Genomic DNA, 6,635 nt, shown 5'->3' on the forward strand with positions numbered 1-6,635 from the left:
TAATTCATGCCAGAATCCAGGATGTCACATAACAAATTATCTGAGCGACGTGCCAAAGATAGCGTGACATCACCTTTGCCGTACCACTTTTGATGCATTCATCATATGTTTATTGGTACAGTCCTCAAATATATTAATTGTATGCATGGTATTCATTAAAGTAATAGATAATGCAGAATGTTTTCTATATCTACCCACTGCTGAAGGTACCTCACCGAGCTGCTTTTCAAAAGCTTTTTAGTGAAAGCCATACCATAATGTCATTACAGTATCAGAAATTTATTTATACTAATGAAATGTGTGCAAAATTAATGAACCTCAAATCAATTTTTTTTTTTAAATATTATGTCCCAATGGACAAATCAAGAAGAACAGTACTCAGCCCTTTTCCTTTAGTGTCCACTTTTGTAAATCAAATTACTTACATGAAAGTATAGGCAAAGTATTTCGAAACAAAATCCTTAGCCTAATGAGTAGTTCTAGTCATGACTGTTTTATATCCTGACATAATTAAGAGTAATGAAAAAAAAAGAAAAAAAAAAATCACCAAATGGTTTCATGCTTCTGTCTGTTAGGTGGCTAGGCAACTTTGAAATATTGAGAAAAATGGATGCAATATTTTGAATAGTTATATGAATTTTCAAGCAGTGTTTCAATGTTTTATCTTCAGATATGTGCTTTATATTGCATTCCAATCCAAGCAGCGTGGCTTACTGTTGATATTGGACTCTTTGTAAGCAGTAATCTGTAAAGCCTAATTTCCAAAAGCACTCACTGGGTCTAGAGGTATATATACACACATGAACATTTCAGTAAATTCCCATGGCTCTAAGTGTGAATAGTACTAAGGCAAACTTCAGTGGTTTGTTTTTTTTAAATCTTCTTCTCAACATCCGTAAGATCCCCGACACATGTTCAGTTAAAGGTGCTGTAGGATCCATGATCCCAATAATCCTGCCTCTTGTCCTGCCACATGTGTATGGCAAAAAACATGATTATTGGATTGGGGATCATGATCCCTGGCTCCCCATGCACTGGCCAGTCAGTTGACTGGTATTCCCAGCTTTAGGAGCACATGGGAGTTAAGGGCTCCCCTGATGACAATGACAAGCACAATATATCACAGTTATCACATGTTTGCACAGCATTTTGAAAAACGTGTGTAATTTCATGTCAGGTAATTAAAAATATATCCCTAAGTGTCTGGAGAGTTAAGCCCTGTCCTCTATTGTTGATAAAACTAGAAATTCAAATATCCCTAAAAATAGCATAAATCAACTCAAAAGACCAAAAATAAGCACATTTTATGTTTCGGAACACATGTATAACAATCAAAATAGGAAAAGAAAAGGAAGATTCAACAGTAATAAGAGGAAAGAACCATGCCTAAAAATCTGGAAAAAAGTATAAAATGACTGTAGAGTCAATAAAAAAAAAAAATGCTGCAAGAGTCTACTGAACAATTGCTAAGACATTAAGACCCAATTCTGAGGCGATAAAAGCCAGTTCCAAAATTTAGACATGATTAGCCAACATGGTTTTCTTTTCTTTGTGTTGTTGGACACGAAGAATGTTTAGTTATAGAAAAAACAAACAAACTTAGAAGCATGCAAAATATTTGCACAGAGGAACGTACTGGATACTTTTAGATGCTCTCAGAAATTACTTCATGCCACAGTAGCCGCACAAAATACAATAATTTGAGAACGGCTCAGATGATATGTGGTTATCTTAACCAAAGCTAGAGTTCACAACCAAAAATGCAGTAGAAATGAAACAGATCAGTAGGAAGGTAATAAAGTCAATAGGAAATCACTTGCATGCCAAACAATAACCTAAAATGGCTGATGAGCAAGAATGAGAAAGCCAAACATAGTGAAAAGAAGCAGCAGAAGGAAGAGGAGGAGGCACAAGGACACAAGGAGATACTTGATGCTGTCAGTGGACTCCATGACATCTCAAATGAACAACCAGCCAAGCACAGAAAAAAGAAAACAGTAAATAAGAAGTAACACCTCAAGGATTGAGAACCATAAGCCACCTAAAGAGAAGAAGCATTTAAATACCTAGAAGCCAACAATCTGGAACAACGGTGGCTCAATCTTTTCATGAAGCAGATGAGCATTGCCTGTTCCCTCCATGGGCTGGATCCTGCCAATGGACCCAGGCCAGTGCCTGGAGCAGGTATGGCAGGACCATGACCCAGCTGTGCAAGGGAAGGGGGTGTGGCCCTGCCCCAATGTGACCCCATGCGAGTGGGGGGACATGACCCAGGCCTGATCCATCCCTGAAGGGAGAAGCATAGTTTGAGCACCCCTGGTCTGGAACAAAACCAGCATGAAGGAAAGATGGCATCTCGTATCATATTGGGGGGTGGGGGGAGCACGCAGTAAACAGTAGGACCCAAGAACAATCTGATTAAAATTAGAGAGCTAAATACCAAGCAGAAATAGAGACTGAAAGTAAAGTTTCTGTATATGATCGTGGCTACATTGCACCATCATTTGAAACCAATTTCAATTTTTTTTTTTTTTTTCAATAGCACTACACAGGGCTGTCGTGGAGCCAGGCGGAGCAGCAGTGGCACAGAGCCGGCCAGAGCGGTGGTGGCATGGAGCTGGGTGAAGCGGCGGCTCCGCATCCAGCCATTCAACACCATCCTCCCCTCCCTGCCACAGCCAATGGCAGTGGCACCTTCTTCGGGTCCAGGGCCCATGAGATCAGCTGGGGCAGGGCCCTGCATAGACTGATTTGCCCCAGGCCCCTCACTCTGTTCAGGTCACCTCTGGCGATACAGCATCCAAACTGAAGTCACTTTATTTGCATTGCTGAACAAAGCCCGCTCCCTTTGAAGAAAAAAAATAAAGTTATACTGGAAGAGAATTTAGAATATTTAGTGTACTTCCTAAAAACCTGGGCATGTATGTATGAAACATTTACCTAAGCTTGACCTGAAATTTTCATTAACAAGAAAGGATTCCATTAATTCAATATCAGGGTGTCCTGTGATTCCAAGTGCAACATCAACATGGATTGTACTTTATGACTCATACCAGGGGAAAGAGAGGATATTTCAGTGCACATGGCAGTAGCCTGGAAGTTGAGAAGTTAGACTAATTCCCACTCTGTTACATAGGGCAGTTCACTTAGTCTCATTGTACCTCAGTTCTTGGTCTGAGAAAGAGGGAAAATAGCAACTCTAAACCCCACAGAGGTATTGTGACAATGCTGGTAATGTTAAAGATGGTGGTGGGCTCAGGTACCACCATAATGAGGGTCCTGTAAGTAAAGATAAGAGTATATTCTCAGACAGTTATCCTGGAATACATAATCTGAAATAGGGGAATTCGGAGGCTGCTGACTCCAGCAAAAATAGAACCACCAGTATAGAAAACATATGGCTAAATTCAGTCTAAATATCACACTAAAATCTACCTCCTCCTTCATTTACATCCTTCAAAGAGAAATAGACTTATCACAATCTACCACAGCCATAGTCACTGGTTACTCAAGATACACATGGGTTGCTTTTTTTGTCATTCCTTCTACCTTGGGACAATATTTGTTGCCATCTCTGCCCTCTAACCAACTGATTAATCTTTCTGGTAATATGGTTTCCTCAAAAGTAGAGGGTTGCCACTATCATTCAAGCCTCAGACATAAGGTCTGTGATCAGTAACCCCTTCTTGCAAGAGCTGTTCCATCACAGGTACTCCTACTTCACCCTTCTTTCTTTTAAACCCCAATGTAATCCGCGTGTCCTTCTCATCTGCTGGCTGCCTCCAAGTTCTTCTTTAAAGAGGCAGATTTCTGTCACACACCAGTACAGGACATTTGCTAGCTACACCTTTTAACGCTGCATTTTACTCAGATCAGCTGATTTGTACATGCTCGGATATTTCAACTGTTTCCTTACTGGCCTTTATCAGTAGCTATTTTAACATTCTTTCTTCCTTCCTCCCCCCCCCCCCCCCACTTCCCCCCCACTTTTTGAAACCCAAAAGACAGATTTTTTTTAATGGAGTTCAATATCTCAGCCATTTTGAAGTCATAATTAATTTACACATCCTCCTCGTTTATTAATGGATTCATTTCTTTAGAATCTTGCTGAGGTTAGCTTTACTAGAATAAGCAAGAGTTGGATCGTTTTCAGCCCCTTTAATGCACAAAAGGCTTTGCAGTAGCTCTCTAAGGAAGCAAACTTTGGCACCTCAGTATCTGGAAAGAATTGTAGAGCATAGCAAGCAATGAAAAATTAAGAAACTTGGGATCTGGCATGAATTTTGGATTTTGTGCTCTTTACTAGACTAAATTCCATAAATATATGCCTAGACCTCATAGACAGCATTATAGAATCCTAGATCTTCCTCTTCCATGTTAATGAATCTCACAAAAATTCTCTTGCTCTCCAACTTAAAAAGAGCCAACATCCCACCAATCAGTACCACATGTAGTATTTTTTCTGTACCAAGTGAATTCAAGTATTTGTATTCAGTTACAATCTTCTCTTCATTCATTGAAAATGAACAGTAGCCACTAGGGCTGTGCTTTGGATGCTTCGGGGTCCAAAGTGCTGGCCTCCTTAGGCTTCCCAAAGCTCCAAACTGCTTCGGAGCTGCCTTGGAGATCCAGCCATATTATATAACGGGGAAACAATACAATATGTATAAGTTGGGGTTTTTTTTGTCTGATTTGGATGAAATTTTTAGGGGTGGTAGACTCTGAACAAAGGATGAAGCCTGCCAAGTTTCAAGACAATCGATGCAGGGGTTTGGGGGGGGGGGGGGGGAAACTGCCCCTCAGGTTGCGGACAAGCAAAACTCATGCCTTGGGTGCTTGTGGGACTGACTGTCTCTGGCTTGGGGCATGGGAGACATGCTACTGTGTTACCAGTTATCAATCAATCAATCAAGATTCACTCAGGGACCAGCTCAATACACAGGACCTCACTACTACATAACGAGTTACCGAGCATCAATTAGCACCTACAAAACCAGGCTAAGGAGAAGAAAGACTCAATACAGACAATCAACTGCCCCAAGACAGACACAGTCTTGGCAGGAGTTTTGTCTGTCAGCAGCTAGGGATGCAGGGTCCCAGACTCCCCCTGCACCGATCTCCTCCACAGCTGGCAGGCATCACAGCAGGGGCCACCATCCCTGCAGCTGTCACCCCGTTGCGCCTTAACATATGCACTGTTACCTATGGCACAAGTTTTGCTTGCTTGCAGCTTGAGGTGCAGTTCCCCTCAAATCCCTGCACCCATCTCCTTGAAACTTGGCAGACTTTGTGGCCTTAGTAAGAGCTACCAGCCCTGTAGTTTTCACCCCCCTGCATTGTAACACACAGCTGTGACATGAGTTTGGCTTTCAAGAATTTGGGGTACAGTTCCCCCCAAATCCCTATATCAATCTTCTTGAAACTTGGCAGGTTTCATGCTCTCAGCAGAGGCTACCATCCTGCAAGTTTCATCCAAATTGGACAAAAAACAACCAAGTTATAGATTTTTCATTGATTCCCCATTATACCCTATGGCTGAATCTCCGAGGCGGCTCCAAAGCTTCAGAGCCGCTTTAGCCAGATCGAGGTGGAAACCTGGTCTGGAGCTCCAGATCAGATCACCGCCATCCGAAGTGGCTGGATCCAAAGCCAGATCGGATTACTACTGACTCGCACAGGTCTAGTAGCCACCGAGTCATGAAAAAGAAGTGGTTTCCAAAAAAGAACAATGAACATAGGGAACCTATACACATGCTAGATATCTGCTCCAATGCATGCTAATTAGCACACAGCAGAGCAGACTTGATGCATATTCAGCAACCTTGTGCTTCAAAATGGCAGCAGAGGCACTTTAACTAAAGCTCATTCATGCCTCCAAACCATCCCCATAGCTCCTGCCCTTACCTCCAAGATGTTCAAGGAGCAACTCAGCCTGATGTTGCCTCCTGGCCTGCTCAGCTCAGACTGCTGCTTCTCTTTCTGAGGGCCTGAGTTAAAATGGAGGCTACTCCACCCCCTCAACCAATCCCAGGGTCCTCCTAGGGTCATGTGCTAGCCTTGATGAGGCTATTACCCACCTGTTGGCTGCTCCACTGCCAAATAAAAACCTTAAAGTGGCAGGCACTACAGATGCCCTGCCACACTATTGATATTCAGGGTCCAATGACTTGGACTTCCTTGCATTGAAAGTAAAAACTCCTTGGACAGTAGTGCAGACTCAGACATAATCTGGTCATTAATTTTTCAACCACATGATTCCAATAAGCTGAGGTCACACCTGTCCTTGAATAGCTTTACTTCACAATAATACACCTCTGTTAGGGTAATTTGTGTACAAGTTCTATGTTCCTTGTGATAAGCTCATCTTACACTGTATTTCAGATCATGCTCACTCTTCTCACTATTAAGCATAACTTATGTGTGTAGAGATTGGTTCATTAGTTTATCACTCTTTGGCATGCACAATTCTAAAGCCAAAAATAAAGTAACTGAAAATTACATTACTGCCAGATCCTGCTCTAAAATGATGTATCCCAGATTTTTTTTAATAAAATTTATGACAAAAGTAAGAGTACTTGAACTGAGACATTAATATATGAGGGAGACTAGGTGAAGATGGAATCTGAATTATAATG

The 6,635-nt window shown here is 41.7% G+C and overlaps 1 long non-coding RNA gene across 1 annotated transcript; it reads right to left on the minus strand.

Annotated features, from left to right (window-relative positions):
• Positions 1-532: 532 nt before the first annotated feature.
• Positions 533-5,965, minus strand: LOC132248543 (uncharacterized). Its single transcript, XR_009459767.1, has 2 exons — positions 5,905-5,965; positions 533-2,846 (listed from the first exon to the last, which is right to left on the minus strand). It is a non-coding gene; the product is annotated as an uncharacterized LOC132248543 (long non-coding RNA).
• Positions 5,966-6,635: the final 670 nt, after the last annotated feature.

This window comes from Alligator mississippiensis, chromosome 2 (genome assembly GCF_030867095.1).
Source record: "Alligator mississippiensis isolate rAllMis1 chromosome 2, rAllMis1, whole genome shotgun sequence".
In the NCBI taxonomy this organism is placed as follows: domain Eukaryota; kingdom Metazoa; phylum Chordata; order Crocodylia; family Alligatoridae; genus Alligator; species Alligator mississippiensis.